At 38.5% G+C, this 13,527-nt stretch overlaps 2 long non-coding RNA genes across 2 annotated transcripts; both read right to left on the reverse strand.

The window, feature by feature from the left end:
* Nucleotides 1-7,426: 7,426 nt before the first annotated feature.
* Nucleotides 7,427-9,462, reverse strand: LOC147486768 (uncharacterized). Its single transcript, XR_015202757.1, has 7 exons — nt 9,369-9,462; nt 9,178-9,275; nt 8,773-8,885; nt 8,390-8,459; nt 7,883-8,156; nt 7,678-7,735; nt 7,427-7,493 (listed from the first exon to the last, which is right to left on the reverse strand). It is a non-coding gene; the product is annotated as an uncharacterized LOC147486768 (long non-coding RNA).
* A 1,843-nt stretch (nt 9,463-11,305) lies between these two features.
* LOC147486769 (uncharacterized) lies at nt 11,306-12,772 on the reverse strand. The gene is made up of 3 exons (XR_015202299.1): nt 12,485-12,772; nt 11,750-11,854; nt 11,306-11,409 (listed from the first exon to the last, which is right to left on the reverse strand). It is a non-coding gene; the product is annotated as an uncharacterized LOC147486769 (long non-coding RNA).
* Nucleotides 12,773-13,527: the final 755 nt, after the last annotated feature.

The following is a 13,527-nucleotide window of genomic DNA, read 5'->3' on the forward strand; positions in this document are numbered from 1 at the left end:
GGAGGCCTTTTTGATAGTTGGGAATTATTGCACCTCTGGTTATAGTGTGGAGACTAGGGTTTGTAATTTTTCTGGTACGTACTAGGCTGTATGGTGAATCATGCCTTTGTTTTGTATGTCTGACAAGTATGTGTTAATAACGAACTGACCTTTGACTTTCTTATGTTTGCAAAGGTCGCTATTTCTAGAAAGAAAGGTCGTAGTGTGATAGAGAAGTTCGCTTGTCTGACTCTTGCTGAGAAACGAGAGAAGTTGCCTGAAGTGGCCAGCTATTTTGTGGAAAGAGGAGGACACGGGATCAGGGCAAAGAGGAGGTAGCAGAAAAAGAGGTCCAGAGGTAAGGGTGTTACCCAGTCATCTAGTAGTTCGAGCATGGAACGGGAGACATCGTGATAGTGAGTAGGGAGCAGAGGAGGAAGAATGGTGGTGGGTTAGTGTGACCTAGTGGAGGAGCTGGTGGTAGCGGGAAGCGACTAAAAATGGATAGGTCTGATACTGGTGGAAGGGGGAGAGGACAGGAGAGCTTCCCCGTTGATGTGGAGGACATCTCATTCGTTCCTCATGAGTGAAAGAGTTCCCTAAATAGGAATGCTGACGAACCTGTTTCAAGGGCTGCGAAGGTCGCTATAGCGGCTGAGGTCATCCTCGGTAGTAGTTATGGTGCTGCTAGTGGGGAGCGAACTGGGGGGAAGATAGCTTGTTCTTCCCGATCTAGGCCCTCGGTGGACTTTAGCGTTCTGGGTCTCGGGGGAGGCTGGTACTGTTGTTGAGAAAGTGAAGGAGAAAGCTCCTAGTGTGAAAATCGGGAAGGGTCATCTTAGTGCTGGTGGGGATGACCTAGAGCATAACCTCGTTTATGTCAACGAGCGAACTAGCCAGGAGGTGACCGTGAAGAGGTCGGACTGCAGCTATAAGTCCGCACCTGTAGCGTCATGCTTGCTGGAAGGGATTACGCTGGATGGTGATTGGAAGGATCTGGACTCAAAGGATCTGGATGAGAACTTGCGAGCGTTGGATCGGGCTTACTGCTTGGTAAGTACCAAATCGCGATTTGAAGATGAGGCTTTGTTTGTACGAGCTTTACTTGTGTTTCTAACCGTGTTCACTAGGTTGCAGATTATAGCTGGGTACCAGAAGATGAAAACTGTTGTTCAGTTTGCTGAGATGGAGAAAGGCGAGTTGGAGAAGCTGAGGGACGAGCTTGCTAGTATTCGTGAGGTGCAACAGGCTGAACAGAAAGAGTTGAACGACCTAAGGGGCCAAGTCGTTACCCTTTCCTTGCAGAGCACGATCGCTGAGAATCGGGTGAGCGATCTGGAAGGGAAGTTGACCACGGCAAATGACTTTGCTGATAAGTGTAAGAGTGTGGCAGTAGAGGTTAAGGAGGCATATGAGCGTATGTTCAACGAATTAGAGGAGCTGGAGGACATGCATGAGCAGCTGTGGGTAGAGCATGAACAACTCAAGGAGGAGTATGCTCGTGTGGTTGCGGGCTTGAAGGAGGTCGCTACCACCGTAGATGCTAGTGTCGTTCGTGCTATGGTACCCGTTACTACTGCTCCTGTTGCTAATTTGCTTAGGGAGACTGAGGTGGGAACGACCTTTGAAGTCCCTCCTGTCTTGAGCTCGCTCCAGGTCGCCTCTGGCTCTTTACTAGATCCGCTTCAAGTTGATGAGTTAATCCATCCTTTGTAAGAGTTTACGTTTCTTTGATTGGCCATGAGCCTGATACATTAGAACAGATAACTTGGGGAAACTTGGGCAGTTCGCTTCTATGATGTGCTTTGAACAAGGTTGAACGAACTGGTTTCCTGGATTGTTTTGGGCAGCTCATTGTGTGACGAATGCTTGCTAGCCGAGTTAGTTTTCTGGGACGTCCCAGCAGCTCGGCTAGTGATAAAACGTTATATTGTGTACGTTTCTTTGGTTTTTATTCTTTTACTTAAGTCCGAAGTCCACAGTTCGAAGTCCGAAGTCCGAAGACCAAAGTCCAAAGTCCAAAGTCCGTATAGTCGTTTGTTTAGTCAAGTTACCTTACTCACGTGGGTTTGGTAGGATAGGTCGAGTAAGGGATTGTCCAAACCTTAGGGCTCGGCAAGGTTCACAACTGGAATTACAACTTTTAGTGAGTAGGATTTTAGGTTTTTTAGTTGGTTCAATTAATTTAACAGAAATGTAAATAATATAAATTACTAACGATGATTTTGATGTGAATAAACAAAGATAGAGAAACAGGGAGAGGGTTAATCATACTCATGCAAGAATCATTTTTAACAGTTTATATTACCACATCACTACAACTCTAATTCGTCTCGAGTTCATAGACAAACCTGAGACGATGTCGAGTATTGATCCCTAGCGAAACGCGCACATCTCTGAGTCGCATCACACTAGCATAAGAAGTTGAACTAATATTTCATCAGCTGGACAAATTGGAGAGCTGTTGGACACAAAAGAGTCGCGCGCGAGACATTTTGGGTCTTTCGCGAGACTGTTCTGGGGCATCAGCACTCCAAATTTGTACAGTCTCAGTCATTTTGGGATCGGATGTATAATCTACACCTAATTCCTAAGTAGTGATTCTAGAATATTAAAGAGTCAATCCAGATTTTCACACAAGCAGCATAACCCTCCCCCTGAGGGGGGGGGGGGGGATTAGCTCATGGTCATTGGAAGAATAATTAAACTTGTTGTATACATTAAATAAATAAATGCAGGACAGAAATTAAACTTGAAAAGAAATGAATTTTATTAGGAAGAAAATGACTTACAGTATTTAAGCTGCTGAAATAAAAAGGATAGAATGTAAGTGCTGGAATGAAAACTAACTAAGGCATAAGCTAAAGCATAATTGCTGAAGGAGATTATCTGAACCCCCCTTCATATATATAGGCTGGATGGCTAGAGAAGGATTAATTGAGTTTCGGCCGTTTCTCAATTTGAGACGTTCAAAACTTTGATATTCAAAGTTTTGTCTGCATGTGAATTCCTTTTAACCAAAGTTTTGTTTATGAAACAAAACTTCATTTAATGTTTCGTCCTTTTGTGTTTTGCTTTTGTCCCTTTGCTCAATTTCATTTCAATCTTTGAACAGGTACGTGTCTTCACATTGCAAGGTGGCACAAATTTGTGACCATCTCTTGCCACCTGCCTATGCTGACTCGTCATGCCTTTTGGGCCCGCCGAGTGGGTCCACTTAGTGTGTCCAGTGGCGGCACTGATTTTGGCGTTTTTACAATTTTCTGTTTTTGCGTAGGGTTCATCGCCCTGGTCGCTCTGGTAGTTCACTAGCCAACGTCGGCATCTAGATTTATCAGATGTGAGCTTTGGAAGTTTGCTGCTTCTTTATATGTGGACCCGTTCTGCACTGGTTTTGTTCTTTTGGAAACTTCGCTCTAGTCAGGCTTTGTTGAACTTCATTAGGGTTGAGTGGGAAACTTCAAATATTCCAGTATTCCCGTACTTCGATGCATGTTTTATCATTATCTTCATGTTAACTGCGGAAACCTGCAAAAGTACGAAATTATAATTATTACATGATTATTAAACACATAATTGATCAAAATGTTATGTCTCTCGGGGTTTAATATTACAGTTTTGGGTGCTTATCAGCTAGCAGACGAACTGGTTTCCTAAGCTTGTTCAGGCAGTTCGTTCCTTTGCCTTTATGAAATGCATGTTTTTTCTTGTTGCTCTTGTCTTGATGCCTTGAATATATATTGCCTGATGTTGTTGCATTGTATAGCGTTACATTCTCCAATTTTCTGTTTTTCCGTAGGGTTCGTCGCCCTAGTCGCTCTGGCAGTTCACTAGCCAACGTCGGCATCTAGATTTATTAGATGTGAGCTTCGGAAGTTTGCTGTTTCTTTATATGTGGACCCGTTCTGCACTGGTTTTGTTCTTTTGGAAACTTCGGCTCTAGTCAGGCTTTGTTGGGCTTCATTGGGGTTGAGTGGGAAACTTCAAATATTTCAGTATTCCCATACTCCGATGCATGTTTTATCATTATCTTCATGTTAACTGCGGAAACCTACAAAAGTACGAAATTATAATTATTACATGATTATTAAACACATAATTGATCAAAATGCTATGTCTCTCGGGGTTTAATATTATAGTTTTGGGTAATTATCACACAACCCCCAAACAGCACTTTGATTGTCCTCAAGCAAAGAAGAGACATTAAAATGATAAGTGGTCAAAATGTGTTGTCCTAAGCTAAATCTCATTTTGCAGAGTGCGGTTGCATTAACCGTATGCAACAAGGCCTTGAACCACTAGGAATTCCCTGGTGGACAAGTTATAGCCTCGTGAGAGTTTTCCAGAGAAGATACTCACAAACTTCATTTATACTACAATGACTCAGTAACAAGGGCCTGTTTCCTGAAATAATCTCAGGTATCTAGACATCTCACTAGCAGGGGAAACAATGATTTAATTCTTTCGAAATTCAAGTTAATATATATACAATAATCAAAATATCTACGAATAAGTATGCATGCAGTGATCTTATAATGAAATGTACGAGCAGGGCTGTTTCTGGATCTTTCAGATAACGTCCTTAAGTAGGTTCTCACAGGTATGTGTTGAAACACAATTTCTCTCTTATTTTTCCACTCAAGTTTGCTATCTCCAGTGTGCAGTGGGCACACGTTTCCTTACATACTTAATGACAATCAGAGGAGCTGAGGTCGAGAAGTCACAACTACTACTTATTACACTACAACATAACATGTTTTTAGCAGCGCCATACCCCATCGCTAAAGGTGCCTTTGAGCGTGGCAAAAGATCTGTCGCAACGCACCAGATGCGTTGCAAAGCGTGGCTAAAAGTGCGTCTCAAAACTTCAAATACAACGCCAAAAGTGGCGTGGCAAATGTTCCTAGTTTGTTCGCGGCGCTATGGGCTTGCTAATACACTAATTCCGTTGCTACTTCATTTATGAAAATTAAATTAATTACAAATTTATTTCAAACTATTTGCGGTGCGCTTTACGCCGCAAAAAAAGAGAGCTTGTAACAACTAGGATGGCGTTGCAAAAAGTGATACCTTTAGTCGCACAACTAGGCGTCACAAAAGGCAACCTTTTGCTACACTATTTCCATTGCAGAAAAGTTTGAATTTTTAGTCAGACATTTTAGGCGTGGCAACAGACGTCCATAAATTTAGCGACACACCAAGTGTGGCAAAAAGTGTCTACGCTACGGTAGAATTAAATCTTTTAGCTACACTAAAATTGTTGCGAATGATATAAATTCCATAAAAGCACACGCTTTATTTGGGGACGATTTAGCATTACAAATGGTGCAATTCATGCATATACACGTACATTTTCATTTACATAATCCTTCCCAAAACAATTTTTTATAGAACACAAGAAACCCTATAACAATTCACCACAAATCATAACAAATTGAATTTCATTACTAAATCATTCAATAAAAAGATCTTAAAGAATTCACATAACTATTTTTGTGAAAAAACATCGTCTCACATAATCTTAACAACGTTCAACTAAATTTAGACGAATTATTCAAAACTAAAATTCCACAATTAATGTCTATAGCATGCTAATTTGAGCAACATCCACTCGGAGCTTCTTCTTGATTCCACTACTTCTGGCATCGAACAACCTTTCAGGCCCCATTACAAGAGAAACAAAGACTTTGCCCTGTGGAGGTCGATGTCAATAATAGAAATGAGAAGGTAGTGACACCTTAATAACTATCTTCTTGCATTTGCTGTCTTAGACTTGTTAAGGTCGGCGAGCTCTTCAATCAGCTTTCACTCTTCACCACATTACAAGTATTACAGGGGGTGGAAAATTCACCCGTCCCTCTGTGCATGATTGGCACGTCATTACCTGCTGGAAAACACCCAGAGGAGTCCTTGCTGATTGGATGACCTGACCTTGCCCCCACAGTACTACGTTTGGATGCCTTGGTCCTGTGTTTGGCACCGGACCATTACAGTGCCACAGCTCTCCAAGGTTATCTCAATCTTTTTTTCAACCCCAAAAACTGCTTCCTTGAAATTCAAGACAAGATTGTACACCTCATCCTCACCATCCACTGCTCTTGTTCTAGTGCCTCGTCCTCCTCCACCCATAACGCCCATACCACCCATGTTCTCAAATAAAGACTCAAACAGATCAAAGGGGTTGCTGAAATCCTGCAATTAATATAAATCTCCCCTATGAGTGGGAAATGCAAAACTGATAGTAGCGTTTGATATTTGGAGACTGTTTCTTCAAGTGATAAATGATGATGAACTCACCCCAGTGCCCATGCCATCACACCCAGTGCCCATGCCATCACCCCAGTGCCCACTGGACACCCTGATTCACTTTGTAGCAGATACCGGCAGATAGTTAAACCTAGTTAGTAGAGAGGTTTTTGTGAGTACATGATATTACAAACTCTCTGGCTGTGGCTGAAACTGTAGCTCCTGCCTTTAAAAAAAGGAAATTCCGTCCTTTTTTCTTTTTGAAACGAACATTTAAAAAAAATATAGCGAAACAAGTAGGAATATAAGAAGGCCACTCCCTTCTGGTAATGCTGGACAAGTCATATTCATTGTGAGACTGAGTGATTATGTAAATATTTCATTCATAAAAGCTCTGCAGCTAAAGTGTCCCTAAAAAGGCAGATCTAAAGAAAATACAACCTCTATTATTTTGATTAATTTCCGTCTAAACCTATGAAATTTTCTTCTTCAACTTTGGTTGTTTTAAGTATTTAGAAGATATTCATTGCCAAATTCTACACTCTACACAACTACACCCTCGAAGTTTCTAACCGTAGAATAAAAGGATTGGAACCTACTTGATTTGTTGGGACCGAAGCTTATGTAGAATTCCTCGTCCTTGAAGCTTTACTCGCCTTTCTTTTGTATCCCGACCTTCCAAAGATTGAAGTAAAACAACAATAATAGTGAATCGTAACCCAAGTATGTTACATTTCACTTCAACATCATTAGCCTCAACATTCAAACGAGAAATAATTCAATAATTGGCAAATGAAATATGAAAGGCGGAAATGGAGAGAATATTGAGAAAAGAATTTAAAACCAGTTGGACTTAAACAAAAGATAGGATGATGTAAAAGACCTTTTTTCCTTTTCTCCTCGAAACTGTGTTTACTTTTTTCATCCTCCTCCCCGGCATCCTAAAGAAAAATAGTAACGAGATCAAATGTTAATCTTCTAAATGAAAAACTAGAAAATTATAACTTGCATGCAAATAACATGCTAATGTTCGAAGTCAATATTTTTTCTCGCAGGTTTAGACAACTTCTAGGTAAACCGACAACATTAGATAATGATAAAGCAATTAATAATGAAAAATAAATAAATAATTAGCATGATTTGGATATAACATATATTTACCTTATCTCCGCTTGTTCACTAGATCGTTTCGATGCACCGTGATTCATTATTTCTTCATGAACGACTCTTTTCCTCTTCATGATGTCAACCCATTGACTAGATGAACCCTGTAATACCAAAATCTTGGCTCGGTCGCTTTATCTAAGTTCCTTTGATAGTTTGACACCATAAAATAAAAAAACTGCTTGGAAATAGTAGCTAAAAGGAAGCAAGAATTCGGAAGAGGAATGAAACTCAGAATCCATCAAACACTTTTCATGATAAAAAGTATGAAACAGTTGAGAAGATTACTTGCAAATGTTTTCACCTAGCAGCTTCACCTTCCGCTTCCAAAATTGTCTGCTTTGGCCTAGTGCACATCATTCATAAGATCAATAGGAATATCAAAACTGGATAACGTGAACAAAAGCTTACTGACAATTACCCTGACTATTCGAAAAATACAACAATACATATCTTGGGACTCCAAATCCAAAGAAACTAATTTCTAACTCACCTGAAATCTTTCAATCGCTCAGAGAAGACAAGAGCTGTCAACTCGCTACCTTCTAGTAGGTTCTTAAAAAGTGGATGTAATCCTTCACAAGGCAGCGCTTTTGCTCTTCTTGCAGACTCCTTTGAAGGTAAAGGTTTTGTCTTTGAATACAAGTGAAATGAAGTCACTTGTATCACACCTGTGGCCAGATCATAAGAACTCCTAGGAATGCAAGTGTATGAATTATCTCATTTTCCGCATTGAGGCCAACGTACACGAGAAAATCTCCTGCTTTCTGCAAACAAAAGTAGAAGCTAAAAGACATAATAACACACCTGAGAATGGAACGACAAGAGGTTGATTTAGAGTGAACGCTGCAATTTTACTTACTTTCCAAAACAAAGGCAAGTATTTCTAAAGTAGCCAGATCAACACCTTCAGTTTTATAGAGCAATCATATACATCTAGCAAAGTGCTTCTAAAGGTATGAGTTACAGTGTCATAAATAGTAAAGAATAAACAAACTACCTGCTCAGATCAAGATTCCTGCAACTTCTTTTTCTTCTCTAAAAACTCCTTATCCTCCTCAACCAATGTTCTGGGACCAAGAGATAAGATGCAATGAGGGAACTCAACAAAGTTCTAGTCCATCCAAAACACGTACACTTAACAACAATCACAACTAGCTATATGAGAAACTTGTGTACAATAACAAGGTGATGTACAGGAGACAATTAGAGCAAGGAAATATTAAAGTAGCTGGAATTATATCATCCTATATATACACATGTAAGTACCATGTCGATCATGTGTGATACTAATAGTGGATATCCTTGCTCATGCTATAAAGACACTTATCTCTTCACAAGTAACATGGGTACAACCTTGAAATTAGTTTTGGAAATGCTTACCTGAAATCTTTATGTTAACTTTGCATAAAGGAAATGGGTGTTGTCCTGTTCCCTCTAGCCAAGCTGCTCCTCTCCATTTCCCTTTATTACTCGCTATTCTAGAGCCTCCTTTCCTTACCAAAAGGTAAGTATTAAAGCACCCACCTGATCTACCTTTTTTTTAAAAGAAAGAATTTCCCTTTATCCAACCATACTAGCTTTGAATCCAAGTCCTTGGGAATTGGTGTATGGATTCATGAGTTCATTGGCTCTTCTCAAAATTTCATGAAGTGATAAAAGCTTAGTATGTCGAAAAAAATAAAACTAAAGTGAACCTAAGAAGCCAAACCAAATCTTAAACACATCCACTTATAAAAACTAAAACAAATAACTGAAGTAAAAAAAAAAAAAGATAGGGAATGTCACCTGCTAGCTTGAGTGGCTTTCTTATTAGATTATAGTTTTTGAGTCTCATTCCCATTTTGAAACAAAAAGATAATAACACGGCCACAGCCCTTCGATGCCTACACTCAAGTTCATCAAATACATCTCAGATATAGCAATTAAAAGCTTATATACTTAACAAATACTAATAAAATTGGACGAGCCATGTTTACCTTTGAAAAGTCGCCACCACCAAAAGCTTTCTTGAAATGGATCACTAGCCCATCATGTCTACCTTTATACAGAAATAAACTTCCAAGAGACCCCTTCTTCCTCCTTTATTCGGTTGGAACCCGCAATGCAAAGACTTTCATAAGTTTGCATTGGTGGAGTATCACCGACTAACATCACTATTAAAAACAGATCAAGTATTAACAAACATCACCGACTAATATCACTATTAAAAACAGAGATCGGTCAGTCAATGAAATCACTTTATGAATCTAAATGCTTACTATAAATCAAAAAAAGAAAACACAAACAGATCTAATTTTCATCTTCATCATCAAGCTTATTACTAATAATCAAATCAAACAACTAATACATCCATAAAGAATGCATCTTTGACCCAATAATTCAAAGTGTAACCAAACCCACGACCTAAAACCCAAACTTGCAATAAATCAATACATAAATTTGTTACCTTGAGCAAATTGAACCCTCAGTCCGCAAAGCTTGTTTGATATTTGAGGCGAATTTATACCAAATTGCATCTTAGAAATCAAAAACCAAATAACTAATAGTTAAAATCACAACCAAAGACAGATTGTTGAAGATGAGAGAAGAGAAGGTGGAGAACAAATGAGTGAGAGAGGACGACTTACCAAGAGTAATCAAAACCCTAGTCTGCAGAAATAAACACCACTCTTTTTCTCTCTTCACTCATTTCTTTTTTCTTTTTCTTTTTTCCTTTTAGGGATTAAGGCATGTGCTATGTTTTGGAACGCTGGGCGCGAGAACAAAAATAAATTCCGCTTAAGTTTTGGTGTGATTATTTTCTTTTTCTACCGATTTAGTTTGATATGTTAGTTTGTAACACATTCCAAAGCGTTAAAAAATATCCAATAACCGTTACATAATAATTCCAGTATTTGCATAGATGAGTACTAACGGTTATAAACATTTCTAACGGATAATATATGTGAGTAATTACCTAACGGATGAGTATCTGTTACTAATAAGAAATCTCAAATGTTGCAAAATCACCCAAATGGTGTAGTGTAGGCAAATCTTCCATGGCTGAAACATTGATCACGGGATATGATAGTCAAAAACCCATTGCTTACCTCATAGGCATTGCTAATGTCCTTGAATTTTTGCTCTGCCCCGTGTTCCCCGCAAAAATAGAATAAAATGACCCCGTTTGGATACTAGAAGAGAGAGAGGGGGAGAGATTTGACAATCGTCTTGTCCACAGACTCGGTGTATGACATGCCCGTGTAAAACTTAATGTCAAGACTAGTTGATCTTTTCAAGGACCCCATCGATTATGAAGTCCATGGATAACTCTAAGGGCGTTACCATATCTAGCTGTTGCAAGACTATTGAAACAATGTACGGGTGAATGTATCGTAACCTATTTTACATAAGCTCTTACTAGATTGATAGAATAACGCGAAAAGTCTACAATATTGCAAAATCCGAGCACACGCCGGTGTTGCAATGAGTTAAAATAGAAATGTTCTTAGAATCCTTTAGAGTATTCTTAATAAAGCTTGCTCCATATGAACCAATAGCTTTATTTGAAGCAACATCATCCTCAACCATGGTTTCAAAGCAGATTCTATGTAAGCTGAAGAATGATAATACATCGTTTTTGTTTCTCATCGATGTAATAGCAGTTTTCCAATCATTCTAAGACTAGAATCTAGAGTTAAATCTACTACGAAAAAACAGATTTAGAATCCCCACAAGAAGCGGCACTCTTTGTTATGACATCTTTAAGTTTTATCACGGCATCGATGAGGTTTACAGCCAGCTAGGCGGCTGCAAATAATAATTCATAAGTCATATAATGGTTGGGATATGAAACGACATCTTAAGAAAAAGAGGTACCGGAGACAAGATAGTCTAATTTATGGAAAAGAAAAGAAGCTGCATTCTCGGATGTTCCAACAAACGGCTCCATGTTAAACACTTCCACAGCCGGGGAAAGGGGTCATGGATATAGCAATTGCAGGTGCCCCATGAACCACCATATCCCTTATAGTATTCCTGGAATAAAACAAAAAGATACTAAAAGGTCAAAATCAATCCATTCTTTCTTCCTAATTTGTTCATCAATCAAACCTCGTAAAATACCAAAAAGAGCGTAAATTTCTTTAAATCGACTTGTAAACCGCAAGATGCAAAGACCATGTCTCGATCATCAAGCTGCGGGTTAAGCATCCTATTAAGACACTATGACCTGATACCCGAGTCCCAACTAACATATCCATCGCAATGTCAAGGGGCAGTAAGATAATCAGGCCTCTCCATTTTCCAACCAAACACTTCTTCACTCAGGTTCGGAACTCCAGGAAAAAAAAATAGAAAATTCAATAAGGGGACTTACTGCAGAAGCAAATTGCACAAGTGTCATCGTCGCAAGAGTGTGATTGTAAACATCAACATTGTTTTTGAGCTTAAGCTCACAAGCAATTGTATTTGACTTTAAGGTCTATCTATTCGGGAAAAAAAAAAGCAAAAAAGTTTAACTATTAGCGAAAAAAAAAAGCTAAGCCTAAAATCCATGCGGCATAACAAAAGTTGAGGGTAACCATCTAAGTAATTATTCGTTGTACATATGTGAATACTATTCAGAGTATTATTTTGCAAATATAAAGACCCTTTCTAGAGTGTATCAAATTGGATGAAACTTTTCACATGCCTTTACATATTTATCAAGCACAAGTTCTAGATTATAAAATAAAATATTAATTTTTTGGGGATGCAATAGAATTCGAAATGTGCAATCGTTGTCAATTAAAAAAAAAGAACAGGAAGAATACTTGAAGCACTTGTCAAGGTCGATGCAACCAAAATCCAACAACAAATGACCCAAAAAAACATAGACATAAGAATTAGATGGCAAACAATATAAGAGAACAACCAAAAGTAGCCCAACGCCAAAACCAAAACTCTAATTCATTTCCCGAAATGCAAAAGAATACTAATGAAAATAGCACCCAACCTACAAAATTAAAAATTCCAATTTTTTTTTATCCATAACTAATTTCCACTTCAAATCAACCTGTAAAATAAACCCAAAAAGAACCAAAGTCAATTATGCCCGAGTAACAGAACGAACCTGAAAAATCAAAGCTTGGGTTATCAAAATCAAAGGAGAGAGAGGGTGAAAGAGAGATCGTTAGCTTACTGTCAATAGATGTGAGGACTGAGGAGTGTTTTGGACTTTTGATTCGTTGCCAATTTGGGGGAGTGCTGGTTGAAGTAAGGGTTAGAGAAAATAAAGAAAGTTTTTTCGGGTTTTTCAGTTTTGGTATTTCAATTTTTTGGTTTTTAGTTCGAGACTTCGAGTTTTTAATTTTGGTATTTCAATTTTTAGTTTTAGTTCGAGTGCCAATTTAAACTAGGCCCGCCCACAAGAGGCCCACCAACAACGCCACTTGCATCGCAACAGAGGTTATACCCGCATTAACGTGTACATTCCTAAAAATTGTTACAACGAAAACAAAGATCGCAAATGATCCATTAAGCTTTAGCAAATGACATACCGTTTTTTAATTGTATTTTCTGTTTTTAGAAAATATAATTACAACCATTTACAACGCAAGAGGCGTTGCTGTACATAAATCCCTCTACAAGAAAATTGATAGCACGCCAAATTTTTTGCAGCCCCAAAAGGCGTCGCAATACGTGACTTGTAGCAACAATTTTTCGGCGTTGCAAAAGGGTGCGCTGCTAAAGACCCCTTCTGTTGTAGTGTTATCACACTATCCTACTCCTAATTGAGTTAGAGGTCTTTGTTAGGTGTTATGGGGCTTAGGAGGTAGTGTAGAAGAAAATGGAATAGAAAATTCAAAAAATGATAAGTATGAGGGAATAAGGTCTTCGAGATATTTATACTAGAGAAATCCTTATTTTCTTTCCTGCTTCTAACATGGGTTTCCATACTTGGATTTTTCAAGCTTTTGTATTCCCTTTTGATTTGATTTTTTGGGGGAATTCTAACTTTAATATTTCTTTTGATTTTTGGAAACATATTTCTATATTTCTATTTTTCTTTTCTTCTGAAATAGGTAACTGAATTTGATTTAGGACAAGGTTTTTCTCTTCATTTTTCTGCACTTAGATGGGTAATGAACTTTTGGTGAAATAGAAAGGGTTAAT

Source organism: Coptis chinensis, chromosome 7 (genome assembly GCF_015680905.1).
Source record: "Coptis chinensis isolate HL-2020 chromosome 7, ASM1568090v1, whole genome shotgun sequence".
Lineage (NCBI taxonomy): Eukaryota > Viridiplantae > Streptophyta > Magnoliopsida > Ranunculales > Ranunculaceae > Coptis > Coptis chinensis.